Consider the following 15880-nt stretch of genomic DNA (forward strand, 5'->3'; position numbering starts at 1 on the left):
CATAAACTTTCCAAGAAGGAATGTCATTAATGGCGATCAACAATAAATTATACTGGACACTAGAACCGACATATGAACTATAACCTGCTGATCAGTCAGGATATAGCGCGGATCTATACCCAACTGTATAGACCCACCAACATATAGGGTACCCTAGCACTATGGCCTAATAATCAAGGGTCCGACCATCTCTGGCCCTTAGGGTCCAACTCATTTCTGGCCCTCATCGTAACCATCCAGTCCGTAGAGTATTTTGATGTCAAATCACTTTGATTTCAAAACATCCCGATTCAGGGTTTGCAAATAATCCGGAATAATAGGTATTTTCTCAAGAGATCAATCAATAATGAGGGATTAATAATGGAAGGGACTTGCATAATTTAGAGTAATTGTAGCGAAATGTAAAATATTTAACTATTCTGAACTTAGAATAGGAAAGAGATATTTGCAGTATATTATAAGAAGGTTTAGGAATACTTTCCTCAATTGATCCACTTTTTAACTTTCAATCACCATTCAATATTCACCTCTACTCGGTATTCACTCGTCTCATTCCCACACATAATCAGGCTTTACTTTTACTATCACTGTCTGGGTTTGAATACCTCGAACTATGTGAAACTATCATAAGAGGTGCTATTTCAATTAATCGACAATGTACAATTTTCTATCATACGCTTATCCTAATCGTCTATCCACCCAATAATAACAGATAAGGATCATATTTTGATCAGATAATGTTTAAAAGGCACGTTGATTCATAATTCACATAACACGTACACACAAGGCACATACTCATGTTATTCATATCACACGTAGTCACATAATTCATGTAACACATAAGTTGAATAGCCAAAAGATAGGTCTCGATAATTTTAGAATTGAAATTGGGTCAAAAATGTATTTATTGATCAATAGTTGACTCAGAACGATTTGCAAAACAAATGACCTTTTGATACAAAATAATTTAGGTTCTGAAAGTATTTTTATTGGAAGCGGAATATTTTTCCGAGTCTAGAGGCGTTCGTTTCGTATTAAACGGATGAACGGTCTATTTATTATGAATTAAATAAGAATAATTTAATTAATGATAATATTAATTGAATTTTAAATACCTTTATATAATTTTTAAAAGTTTAAAATAAATTTTAAATCATTATTTAGGGAAAATCAGAATAAAAACGACTTTCCCATATTTTTTGGGAATTAAATGAATTTAAAACAAACTATTTAAATAAACTGATTAATTATCAAATAATTAATCAATTTAATTAAATAATAATTAACTAATAAATAATTAAATAAATAAATAAGTAATTAGATAAATAAAATTTGAATTTTAGAAAGCAATTAAAATTAATCAGATTTACTTACTAAATTAATCAATTAATTAATCCATTTACTAAATTAAATAAATTGATTTTGTATATTTTTTAAATTAAAATTCCCAAAAACATAATAAGGGAAAGGGAGTTGGGCTTTTAAGGATTAAAATCGGGTTTTGGGAAGGAACTAAACGGGCCAAACTCGGGTCGCGGAAGAACAACCGGGTTCGCCGGGATTCTGTAGAATCCGGCCACCGGTCTGAACTCCGGCGAGTTTTCGGTGACCCCCGTTTGGCTCGAACACAACATCCCCTCTCCTGTTTTTCGACGGGTTTTCACATAACATCAAACCAGGAACACGATTTCAGTAACAATAAACACAAACAATCCATCCTCGTGGATTTTCGACGACTACGAGCCAACGCCGGCGAAGAAACCGATGAAAATCCGATTTTCATAGAAACTGAACTAAGCTTAGCAATATATACACGAAATCGAAGCTCATTCAACATACAATCTATTCATATATTTATTTTTATCTAACAATCAACATAAAACTGAGAAAATTAAAATCAACCAAAACTACTAAACTCGAATTATACTATCCAGTAACCGTGTGATCCAAATAAATACGGGAATCGATTACAAATGATAAGATAAAGCTATATCAACCATCAATTTCAATCAATAACCCCCAGAAACAAAAGTCCCAATTTAAGCCAAGAACCCTAAAATCGGGTTTAGAAATTTACCAATCGTTTGAACGATTTGATGGCATGAATAGATGGTACTCTCCAAGACCTTCAATTTGGTTACTCATACATGAGATTTGAAACTCAGAATCATCTTCAAATCCGTGTTTAATCACAAGAACACCAAGAACAAACCCTAACCCTAATTTGAGAGAAAATACTGAATTTTAATTTATTATTCTGATTTTTATATAATTAAATACTAATTAAATAATGAATAAATGGTATTTATAGATATAAAAATAATACTCCCCAAAATTATTTACGGCCCAATTATATCATTTAATAAAAATAATGAGCCCAAAATTAATAATTAACGGGGAAATTTTTTTAATTCAATAAATACAAAAATTATGTAATTCCCAAAAATTATGAATAATCCGAAAGTGCAAAATATTGAATATTCGATAGCCCCATAATTTTATAAAAATACCCGTTGGATCGTATTAGATCGAAAAATAGGTTACTTAGCCATTAAGTAACTACAAAAATGATCCAATTTGATACCTATTTTGGATAATTATCAAAACCGGGCTTCTTATAAAATACTTTATACGAAAATAATGTAATAATATCCCGTCGTTCAAGAATACGGGTTTTATTGATCTATAAAATGATTATCGTATCGAAAATTTTGCGCCGGGACGCGCACAGGTCAAACCGTAACCCAAATTGAAAATATTAAAACACGGAAAATGTCTAAAATCATCAGATTAGGTTAGGACAGAGTTTTTCGAAGAGTTTCGGGTTGTAAAAATGCAAAAATGATTGAAGTTGAACGATTTTTTGGTTTGATAAAGTAATTTTATAATTATCTATACTTTATTCTGGACTTATTATAAATCAAAGTACTTACTAAATAATTAACAATAATTAACTAATAATTAATTAGATAAAAAATTTAAATTTTAGAAAGCAATTAAAATTAATCAGATTTACTTACTAAATAAATCAATTAATTAATCAAAATTAATTAATCCATTTACTTAATTAAATAAATTAATTTTGTATTTATTTTTAAACTAAAATTCCCAAAAACATAATCAGGGAAATGGAGTTGGGATTTCAAGGATTAAAATCGGGTTTTGGGAAGGAACTAAACGTGTCAAACCCGGGTCGCGGAAGAACAACCGGGTTCGCGGGGATTCTACAGAATCCGACCACCGGTCTGAACTACGACGAGTTTTCGGTGAGCCCCATTTGGCTCGAACACAACACCCCTTCTCCTGTTTTTCGACGGGATTTCACATAACATCAAACTAGAAACACAATTTCAATAACAATAAACACAAACAATCCATCCTCGTGGATTTTCGACGACTACGAGCCAACACCGGCGAAGAAACCGCCAAAAATCCGATTTTCACAGAAACTGAACTAAGCTTAGAAATATATACATGAAATCGAAGCTCATTCAACATACAATCTATTCATGCATTTATTTTTATCTAACAATCAACATAAAACTCAGAAAGATAAAATCAAAATCAACCAAAACTACTAAACTCGAATTATACTATCCGGTAACCGTTTGATCCAAATAAATACGGGAATCGATTGCAAATGATAAGATAAAGCTATATCAACCATCAATTTCAATCAATAACCCCCAGAAATAAAAGTCCCAATTCAAGCCAAGAATCCTAAAATCGGGTTTAGAAATTTACGAATCGTTTGAACGATTTGATGGCATGAATAGATAGTACTCTCCAAGATCTTCAATTTGGTTACTCATACATGAGATTTGGAACTCAGAAAGATCTTCAAATCTGTGTTTAATCACAATGTTAGGTCACACACACACACTGTAGAGGGGGTGAATACAGTGTAAAGTACAATCAAATCGAACTTTAATAACTCAAGTAACAGAAAACAAACTTTATTGAAACAATAAACTCTGTTACAGTATGGAACTGTTACCTCTCAGTGATGAATAAATATCACGAGATCTGCTAGGATTACAATGAATAATCTTCTCGAATATGATAACACTTATAGTGTAAACCCTATGTATGTGTTTATATACTACACAGTTACAAGATAATCGCTAATTGATATGGAATATAATTCTGCTTCCTAAAATATATCAATCAAATATCTTTTCTTCCAAGTATTCTATTCTTCATAGAATTCCTTATTTATGAATATCTCTTCTTATGTTTGTCACGATCTTCTTTCCTTTAATCAGCTGTTGTCCTTATCTGAACGTCCTTCAGTACTTAAGTTCTGATATCCATCTTCTGATGATTATCTCCTGATAATATAAGTACTGATATCCTTAAGTCCTGACTTCCAGTAAGTACTGATTTATCCTGTTTAAAAAAGATCTAAAAACTAAACATAAATCATATTAGCCATGACATTATCAAATATATCTAACAATCTCCCCCAACTTGTAAATTAGCATAATATACAAGTTTAACAGATATTTGATGATGTCAAAAACATTAGTACAAATGCATGAGAATTAGACTAGATAACTACAACTTACAGTCCTTAAAGATTTACCAATCTTTAATTTCTGATAACAACTTCAGTCTGTACAAATATCAGAATTTAAGCAGTTGTAGATCTTGACTTGGCTTCATCTTCTGATCTCTCTGATGCCAGGAGTTGTTCTGAGATAGTTCTTCAACAAACATTTCTCAGCATATCTAAGTTCATCAATCATCCCCCTTTTAGCATCTTTAAGCTCTGCAGTATCTTCACCAATTTGAAAGATTGCAGCCCTGAGATCATTAATCTTAGCTTTTCTTATATCCTGATCCAGTCTGATCAAATATGCTTTATCAGACTCAAGATTGAATTCCACAGCCCTGTAACCCAGAAAGGTAGTTATAATCTTAGCAGTGTTGGGCTTCATTTCAACTATATCACCCTTGTGATCTCTGTACTTTGGAAGATATGTGCTGTCAGACTTAACAGAATAAAGTCTTTTCTGTCTCTGAATCTGATCCTTCAAATAGTTTGCAGCACTTTCTGTTAATCTGTCATTCACTTGAAGTAAGAATAGTACATGCTCCAGTTCTTCAAAATACTTCAATGGAATGGCATTTTGCCTTATATGATAAACCCTACCATCTGTCATGAAGTACAACAAGATGTATTCTTTCAAGTAGGTATGGTAAACCATTTGTACAGATTCCAATTGATTCAATCTCTCAGGAGTTTCTCCAATACCTGGTTCACTCAAGGAAGTTGGATCATTGGTAGTGTTCTGTATTCTTCTTTCATCAGCACTTCCCAATCCAGTTTTATCTCTTGCTTCCTTTCCAGTAACTACTCTTGCTTCAAAACCACTTGCAGCAGTCTTCAAAGGTTGAGTCTGTTTTGCTTTAGTGAATCCTGGTAGGAGTGTCTTTAATTTATCTTCTGATATCAAGTTAACTTGAGCTATGTCAGAGGTTACTTGCTTCTTCGAAATATCAGAACTTACTGTCTCTTGACTCTGAACAACTTGAGCCATGTCAGAGGTTGTCTTAAAAACTTTTCTTGAAGTCAGAGCAAGATCATCCTTTTCATTAGTGATTTCTTCATTCTCAGGAGGCACATAAACCTTGATAGGTTCACCAACTTTTTCTTTACCCTTGGATCTTGGATCTATCTGCGGTTGTGATTTAGCCAATGTTGCTTCAGTATTTGTCCTTTCTTTTATCACAATGCCTTTGAGTTTTGGAAGTGTCTTTTTACCAGAAGCTTCAGATTTAGATGTGATTTTCTCTGATTTAAGTTTGGCTTCTTCTTCCATTAAACTCTCCAAGTCCATTCCTGGATTTTCCTGAAGAAATAACTGTCTTGACATTTCTTCATCAAGATCTAAAAGTTCATCAGAACTTATCCTTTTACCAGTAGCAGAACTAATTCTTTTTCCAGTATCAGAACTTGTCCCGTGACTTGTGATTTCAGCTTTTCTTGATGAGAAACCTCTACCTTGACTATGACCTCTACCCATTCCAGAGTTTCCTTGGTCATCCTTTTCATCATCCTTCCCCTTCAGTGTCTTATCAGTTTTGCATTTGGACTTAATTACTTTCTCCCCCTTTTTGGCATCAGCAGGTAAGAGAAAAGAGACAAGCAATTCCACTGAGGCTTGGATTTCATTAAGTTGAGATTGCTGAGAAGCTTGATTTTTCAGAATATCATCAATTTGAGCTTGTTGTTTCTCTTGAGTCTTCTCAATATAAGCAACTCTGTCAAAGGTAGGTTGGAAGAATTTTTTCTTGTCAATCTTCTGAACTTGTTCTTGCTTAATGAATTCTTCCTGAATCTTATGTAACTCTGCATGAGTAGTTGAATGAAGACCTTGTAGATGTTTAGTACTCAATGCAGTGACTCTAAGCTATGTTTTGAAATCATCAGTAATTAACATCTCATCAGCTTTAGTCAAGTGCTCAGCAAGATGCTGTGCAGATGGGGCACAGGTAACTGAGTTCCATTCCTTGGTCCACTCCTGTCCTGCAGGAGTTTCACTCCAAGGCACTGGTGCTTCTCTTGTAACAAATTTCTTAACAAGTTCAGATTTAAGAACAGTTTGTTGAGGAGCATGTCCTGAAGGACCTGCTTCATCAGCATCTGCAGTTAGAGCAGCATCACTAGTATCTCCAGCATTTGCAACATCAGAACTTACAGAATCAGTATCTTCTGATAAAACAACAGTATGAATAGCAATGGAGGCTTCATGATCATCCTCTAATTGCTGATCTGGTTCCAAGTTCTGATCAACAGCCATATCCTGATACTCACCTATATTCTGATCATCAGCATCTAGATGCAGAGAAGGTGTAGTAGATAATTCTGGAGTTTGAACAACATCAGTAACAGGTGTAGTTGATGGTTTAGTTGCAGTTGGAGCTTCTAAGTAAAGTACTTCAGGCACAACCAAGTTCTGGATATCAATATCAGCACTTGTGCCTGAATTAACAGGAGATACAGTCCTAGGAGACATAAAAGATGTGTTGGACTTTTCAGTAAAAGCTTCCTTAGTTGAAGGTAATAGAGAAGCAGGGGCCTTAGCAGAAACTGGTTCTTGTGAGATCAGAGTTTCCTGATCCCCTTCCTTAGCTGCTGCTTCCTCATCATCTGAAACTGGCCTTTTTGCCCTCTGTTTCTTGTATCTCTTTGAAGATATGGATTCCTTGGGAGTTTCATCAACAGTCATTCTTCTAAGCCTTTTGAGAAGCCTAGATCCCCCAATTGCAGAATCCTTTTGAGAAGGAACTTTCTCAGCTTCTTTATTAACAGGTTCTGAAGTAGAAACCTGTTCCTCACTATCAGATTAATCTCTCAAAACAATCCTCCTTCTCTTCTGAGGTGTTTGAGAAACAGTCTTTGTCCTCTTAGCCTTGGAAGATGAAGGCTTCACAGTGGGTGCTGAGGATGAAGGTTGAACTATCTGTGAAGTGGAGAGATATGATTTGAGATATTGTCTGAGGGTAGGTTGAGTAGTATGAGTGGTATGTTCTGATGGTTGCTGTGTTGTTTGGGAGGTGGTGCTTGGTTGGACATCAGGATAAACAGATCTGTAGGTATCAGGATCAGCATTTACTAAGATCTGTTTTACAGATTGAGGAATCTGTAAGGGTCTAACCACCCTTTTCTTAAGATCAGCATTTACTAGGTCATTAAAAGCCCGTTTTGCAATTATGAATGGTGAAATTAAGGTACTGGCTAATTGAGGGGGATTAGTACAGCAAAAGTTATATATAAGCTGACAGAATCTAGCAAAATAAACTACATTTCTGTCTTCTGTCATCCTATCCCCTATGAAACCTATCACAGCATTTACAAAATCGAAATGAGTTTGGTTAATGATTGCATACCCGATGTGCTGACTCATTATAGGGATTGCATCAAAGTTGGAACACTTGTTCCCAAAAGCTTTAGTGATGCAGTCGAAGAAGAAGCTCCATTCCTTTCTGATATGAGTCCGTTTCAACTGCCCAAACTTAGCCAAACTCTGCTCATACCCCAAACTGGCCATTAACTCCTGAAGAGCTGATTCCTCTGGGGTTGAAAAAGTACATCATTCTGGTAAATGGAGAGCCTTTCGAATTGTACCAGGAGTTACTACATGTGTAGAATCATCCACTTCGAAAACAATACTGGGAGTACCATGTGTACCACCATTATAAAAGTGCCCAGTCCGCCAAAATGTCAGAACTTGTTGGCTCGAAAAGACTGAAGGCTGGGTCAATGCATACCCAATTTCACTGTGTGCAAGAAGATCTTGCACAAAATGCAACTCAGACGGAGCTTCAGCATGATCAAGAATTGCAGCATAGTTATTTCGAACAAATTTAGCTCCATCAATGATTAAATCCTTAGGTGCCATGAAAATAATCGAGATTTAAGAGTGCCTGTTAGGTGTTTGATAGAATGTCTATATGAAAAACCAACGTTAGGAGAAGAAAGAGAGTAAAAGCAAATAGAGAGATAAAGTATAAAAGTGAATAAAAGATTAAGAAATCCTCTCTCTGTCTTACTTATACTTTGAAAAAAAATGTAACCGTTGGACACCTGGCAGACATGCAGTAATAATGAATAGTTAATGGGCACGGGAAAACAGTAATCATTACTTACCCACTTGCAGTTTTTCAAGGAAAAACCGTTCCACTTACCCAGTAATTCCATTAATCAAGGTAAATCAGTTTTAATTCAAAATGGAAACTGTTTCCACTTATTCAATTAATTTTCACTGCAATACCAATATTCTGAAAAAAAATTGAGTGAGAATGACCAAAATAAATCAAGGGAACAAGTACTGATAATGTAAAATCAGAACTTAATTTAAATTTAAATTGAAATGGTCATCAGAATATGAATATTTAGCAGGATTTATCAATGCATTACAAAACACCTCAGAGACAAGAACTTGCAAAAAAAAGAAATTTCATTAATATATTAAGAGAATACATTCATGAAATTTAAATTACATCAGAACTTTTACAAGATTGTCCTAAGCTGCTAAACCTAACATCAACAGCCTTAGTCCTATCTCAAGAAGCAGGGCAAGGCTGACGATGAAGAAAAACAGGAAGAAGAAAATAAATCATTTCTTCTTCCTACTCTCGATAAACAAAATAGAGAGTCGGATGATTCGCTCTTGATGGCGGAGAGCTTCCAGCCTTTCCTCCTCCAATCGCTCCAGATGGCGATGGTAATCCATGTAGAAGAACAGGAGGTGGGTGAGTACCTCCTGGGGAACTGAGTCCCATATCGCATCAGGAATGACAGTGACGTGCCATTCCTGCGGCCAGGCTTCACAGCTCAGCTCCATGTTGAATGTTTCATAGTTCAAAAACATATTGTAATTGACCATGGTGTTTTTGATATAAAGAAAATGGAGATGAGTTTTGTGATAAAAGAGTTGATGTGAAGGCTAATGTGAAGTGGTTGTTTATATAAGCAAAAGAAGGCCAGGAGACGCAAAGAAATTTAATGCTGACAGGAAGAATTAATTCTACCTCATCTCCCTAGACCGGGAAGACGAAAAATAGTCATTGGAAGTGTAAGTCATGGTTAATGCGTACAAGTAACAAGTAAAAATTACTGTACATGTCGTGAACCACTTTCCCTAATGATATTGACTGTTAATATTCCACCCAAACATAGTCTGATTTAAAATAAAACTATTTTTAGATTTTATCCACAAATAAGTCAAGTAAAGAATCAGAATTTAATATCAGAACTTAGACTTATATCAGAACTTAACAGTTATCAGAACATAATTTCTTAACTCGAAAAATGAATGCCTATCTTAGTAAGTCCTCACACAAATTCTGATATAGATTCTTCAGAACTTAATCATCTGAACATGCAATCAGAACTTGTCCTCAAAATTTGTGCAATGTGACACAGAAACTGTTCATCTAAAATAACATAGATCACCACAGTTATTTTCATCATTCATATGGAGTGTTTAGTGTGTGCATTAAGCTAACTATCAGACAAAGAGTAAAGTCTGATTCACTTCAGTATATCTTAGAAATAAGGCATAACTAAAACTTTACCAAAAACCTGTTATTATTCTGAAACCTACTATTGAATGAGTTCATGCTTGAGTCCCCCTCAACTATTTTGTGCTAATTTTGTGCATCTTTTTAAATTCCATTTTATAGTGGCTTCTCAGTGTAAGTGAGTCACGACTGCTTATCAGAATTTATGCTATTATCAGAGTATTTCTCCAGTATCATAGAGTGTGAAAAGTCACCAAGAAAATATTTTGCTTTTCTGATGCATATTTACTTAATACCAGCAATGCACTTGGGTCGTTCCTTCCACATTTGTACTCTAGATCTCAAAGGAGTACCTAAATTGTAATCCTTGATTCTTTTTCTTTTGATAAGTGAGGTTTATCAGCACTTAGTACATCCAAACAGATTTACTAGTATCATAACTTAACAGATGTGTTAGGAATATGTGTATTAGTTTGATGATAAGTTAAGCAAAACACTTAAGTAGAAATCTAGTGTTTGTAGCCTCAACGGATAAGACCATCTTGGCTATCCGTTGAAGGAGTAGCTTTACTTAGCAATAAGTTTAGTATTGTAGCACATTTCACTCTCTGGTTTCAAGCTGTAATTCTTAGATATTGTTAGGAAATAATCAGTCATGTTGACTACTAATGGATGTACAAATAGGAGGGCTAATTGTAAATATTTCATGCCTTGTAATTCTGTATAAGTGAAGAAGTGTCAACGGATATTGAAGACCTTCAACAGATAAGAAACAAAGCTTCAACGGATGTCTCTAATGCTTCAACGGATAATATCCATCAATGGATAAGTGCTTCAACGGATAAAGACTTCAACTGATAATGCATCAACGGATAAAGCTTCAACGGATAAAGCTTCAACGGATAAAGCCTCAACGGATAAGGCATCAACGGATGAAAGCTTCAACGAATGCTTAGTTCATTAGCAGTTGATAGTGACAATTCACAAGCTGACAGAGGCACATGGGTTGACAGAGACACACTGGAATGTGGAAGCCTCTAGGAGGAATCAAGAAAATGCAGCATTTCCATTCTGATGCAAACAAGGAAGTATTCAAAGATTTACAGATTATCCTAGATTGCATTGGATAGAGAAATGAAGAAGAAACATGTGAAGAATCTTTTCAATTGTATTTTACAGTTTGTCTTCACTTGTAAACTTGGTGATACATAAACCAAGTAGCAGCTAGTAATTAGATATGAATTTTCCTGAGCTATTTAGAAATATCAAAAGAGAAAATCATCTAGTTTGTACTAGGAAGCAGCTGTGATTTAATTCTTTGAATCACAGATTTTCTGAAATAACACATCTCTGGTGGAACAATAAATCCACCAGAAAAGTTTTTAAGTTCTTTGTGCTCATTACATTTGTGTTTGAATATATATCTGTCTGCATCAGCTTCAAGCAATTCACACACATTTGATCACTCAAACACTTAGCCTTAGAAACTGCTCAAAATTTGAAAAAGTTTTGAGATTTACATTCAACCCCTCTTCTGTAAATCTCATTGTTAGTCCACTTGGAATAACAATTGGTATCAGAGCAAGCTCTTAACATACAAAGAGTTTAAAGATCTATTCTGCTAACATCATGAGTGCACAGAAGAATCCTCCTGCTAACATCATGAGTAGGAAGGATATTGGTGTAAAGATCCCAGTCCTGGAAAAAGATAATTATCATCACTGGAAAGTGAAGATGCATTTACATCTTCTTTCTCAAGATGAAAGCTACATCAACTGTATTGAAAATGGTCCTCACATCCCTCACAAAGTAGCCACAGCTGCTACTGCAACAGTTGCTGTTGGACAGTCCATTCCCAAGCCAAAAGCAGAATGGACTATTGAAGACATGGAAGAAATCCTCAAGGATAAGAGAGCTTTGAACATTTTGTTTAATGGCTTAGATCAAGATATGTTTGACAATGTCATCAATAGCCAAACTGCAAAGGAAGTTTGGGATACTGTATAAATCATCTGTGAAGGTACTGAGCAGGTCAGAGAGAACAAGATGCAGCTTCTTATTCAACAGTATGAATATTTTCACTTTGAAGAAGGTATATCATTAAATGATACCTTCAACAGGTTTCAGAAACTGTTGAATGGATTGAAGCTGTATGGTAGAGTGTACCAAGTCAAGGATTCCAACTTAAAATTTCTTAGGTCTCTGCCAAAGGAATGGAAGCCCATGACTGTCTCTTTGAGAAATTCTCAAGATCATAAGAACTTCACACTTGAAAGACTATATGGAATTCTGAAGACTTATGAACTTGAAATGGAGCAGGATGAGCTGTTGGAAAAGGGAAAGAGAAAAGGAGGAACAGTTGCTCTTGTAGCTGACAGTGAGAAGATGGAAGCCAGGAATGAGGAGAAGATAATGCCAAGTCTCAAAATTGGCACAAGCAAATCAGAATCAAGCAAGGGTAAAGAGCAAGTTGCTGAGGATGAAGACAATTCCAGTCAGGATGAATCTGATGATATTAAAGAACATTTGGCCTTTCTGTCCAGGAGGTTTGCAAAAATGAAGTTCAGGAAAAACACAAAGTTCACTAAGCCAAACAAAAACATGGTGGACAAATCAAAGTTCAAATGTTACAACTGTGGCATTAGTGGACACTTTGCAAGTGAGTGTAGGAAGCCAAATTCTGAGAAAAAGAAATTTGAGCAAGTTGATTACAAAAAGAAGTATTTTGATTTGCTCAAACAAAAGGAAAGAGCTTTTCTCACTCAAGATGATTGGGCAGCAGATGGGGTAAATGAAGATGATGATGTGGAATATGTCAACCTAGCCCTGATGGCTAATTCTGATGAAAATGAAACTAGTTCATCAAGCAACCAGGTAATTACTACTGATCTCTCTCAGCTTTCTAAACATGAATGTAATGAAGCCATAAATGATATGACCAATGAATTATATCATTTGCGTGTTTCCCTTAAATCACTAGCAAAAGAAAACACTAGGATCAAGGAGAATAATGTGTTTTTAAGTGATAGGAATGCTGTGTTAGAGGATCAGGTAATTGAGCTTGAAAAGATAAAACTTAAATGCTTGACTGTTGAGAGTGAACTAGCAGAAGCTGTTAAGAAAGTAGAAATTCTTTCTACACAGTTAGAAAGTGAGCAAGAGGTAATCAAGGCCTGGAAAACATCTAGGGATGTTAGTGTTCAGATTGCAAAGGTTCAGGGAATTGAACCATTCTGTGAGGATGCCTGGAAGAAAAACAAAAAGGAGTTAGAATTAATTGATGGATTGTCAACGGATGTGGAATCAACGGATGATGAAAGTTATCCGTTGAAGGAATAAAAGGAGCATCTGTTGAAGGCTCATCAATTAAAACAGGAAAGTTCTTTTAAAAATAAAATTCTCAATAAAAAGAATGATTCAACTCTCAAGAAATTTGTCAAAGAAGGAGCTAGCACATCCAGAGATGTCAGTAAGGTGAATATAGGACACATGACTTTAGATCGGCTAAAAGATAGGCTTAAGTTGGTTGAGGATAAGAAGAAAACTAAAAAAAAATCTAAAAGAAATGGGAAGGTAGGGATTAATAAACATAACAATTACACACCTGATAGGTATGCTCCTAGAAAAAGTTGTGTGCATTGTAAAAGTGTTAATCACCTATCTGATAATTGCAAATCTGTTAAAAATGCTCCCATGCCTTCAAATCCCTCCATGCCTAACATGTCTATGTCACCTCTGCTGGCTATGCCTGTTATGTCTCACCAGAATCCCCATGCACATTTTGCAAACATGCCATATATTAACAATCCTTATTTTACTGCATTTAGTATGCCTCAAATGCCATACAATATGCCTATGTGGAATAACATGTTTGCACAACCTATGCCTTATCAAATTCAATCAAATGTGTTAAATGATTCTGTGACTAACCCTACACTTCAACCAACCACATCTGAGACCAAGGTTGACCCAAAGTTACCTAAGTCAAAAGATGCAGGAGGAATGAAGTCTAGGAAAAAGACTAACAAGGCTGGACCCAAGGAAACTTGGGTACCAAAATCAACTTGATTGATTTTGTTGTGTGCAGGGACAAAGAAGGAATCTATGGTACTTGGACAGTGGTTGTTCAAGACATATGACAGGAGATTTCACCCTGCTCACAGAGTTTAAGGAGAGAGCTGGCCCTAGCATAACCTTTGGAGATGACAACAAAGGATTCACTATGGGATATGGCTTGATTTCAAAAGAAAATGTCATCATTGATGAAGTTGCATTGGTTGATGGTCTCAAACACAATTTATTGAGCATCAGTCAACTATGTGACAGAGGGAATACTGTTTCCTTCAATTCTGAAGCCTGTATTGTCACAAGTAAAAAGGATAATAAAGTGGTTCTAACTGGAGTTAGAAAAGGGAATGTGTACTTAGCTGATTTCAACTCTACAGATGCAGAATCCATTACTTGTCTTCTCAGCAAAGCAAGTACAGTTGAAAGTTGGCTATGGCACAAGAAGCTGTCCCATTTGAATTTCAAGACAATGAATGATCTAGTCAAAAAGGACTTAGTTAGAGGAATGCCTCTAGTGGAATTCACAAGGGATGGACTGTGTGATGCTTGTCAGAAAGGAAAGCAAAAGAAAGTATCATTCAGTAAGAAGCTTGAATCTGCAATTGATGAACCACTACAACTTCTACACATGGATCTTTTTGGACCAGTCAATGTATTGTCAATTTCAAGGAAAAGATACTGCCTAGTGATTGTAGATGATTTCTCAAAGTTTTCATGGGTTTATTTTCTTGGATCAAAGGATGAAGCTAGTGAAATCATCATCAATCATATCAAGCAAGTCAACAATCATCCTGATTTCAAAGTAAGGAATATTAGGAGTGACAATGGAACTGAGTTCAAGAATTCAACCATGAAGTTGTTCTGTGAAGAAAGTGGGATCATGCATGAGTTCTCAGCTCCAAGAACTCCACAACAAAATGGTGTGGTGGAAAGGAAGAACAGATCACTAATTGAAGCTGCAAGGACAATGCTTGAAGAGTCAAAACTCCCAACTTATTTTTGGGCTGAGGCTGTTAACTGTGCATGTTACTCAGAATATTTCTCTAATCAATCAGGCAAAATGCATGACTCCCTATCAATTATTCAAGAGAAGAAAACCAACTTTAAACTTTCTACATGTCTTTGGTTGCAAATGCTACATCTTAAGGAATCAATCTGATCACAAAGGGAAGTTTGATGCAAAGGCTGATGAAGGAATATTTGTTGGTTATTCTGCTGGAAAATCATACAGGGTCTACAATCTAAGAACCAACATTGTCATGGAATCTGTACATGTTATGTTTGATGATAAAAAGATTGATGGACTAACAGATGAGGGACATCATGAAGAACTCAAATTTGACAACATTGAGATGTACTGTGATGATAGTGAAGATGAGAATGATGAAGAAGGCATCTCAAGAAGAATTCAGAATCTGCCTTTGGATAATGCACATAATGCTGCATCCGTTGAAAGTCATAATTCAGCTTCCATTGAAAGAAGCGATGCAGCATCCGTTGAAAGACAAAGTGCATCATCCGTTGAAGTTCATAATGAAGCATCCGTTGATCACAGTCTGTTAACGGATAATCAATTCACTTCATCAGTTGATAGAGCTCCCAATTCCTTTCAAAGGATCAACAACTCAGGGGGAGTTTCAACAAATCAACATTCTATCTCACATCATGACAATACTGAGGCAACCTCATCTAGGGCTAATCTACCACCTCAAAGGAAATGGACCAAGAATCACCCTTTTGAACTGATCATTGGTGATGCTACATCAAAAGTACAAACTAG

Source organism: Apium graveolens, chromosome 5 (assembly GCF_009905375.1).
Source record: "Apium graveolens cultivar Ventura chromosome 5, ASM990537v1, whole genome shotgun sequence".
In the NCBI taxonomy this organism is placed as follows: Eukaryota; Viridiplantae; Streptophyta; class Magnoliopsida; order Apiales; family Apiaceae; genus Apium; species Apium graveolens.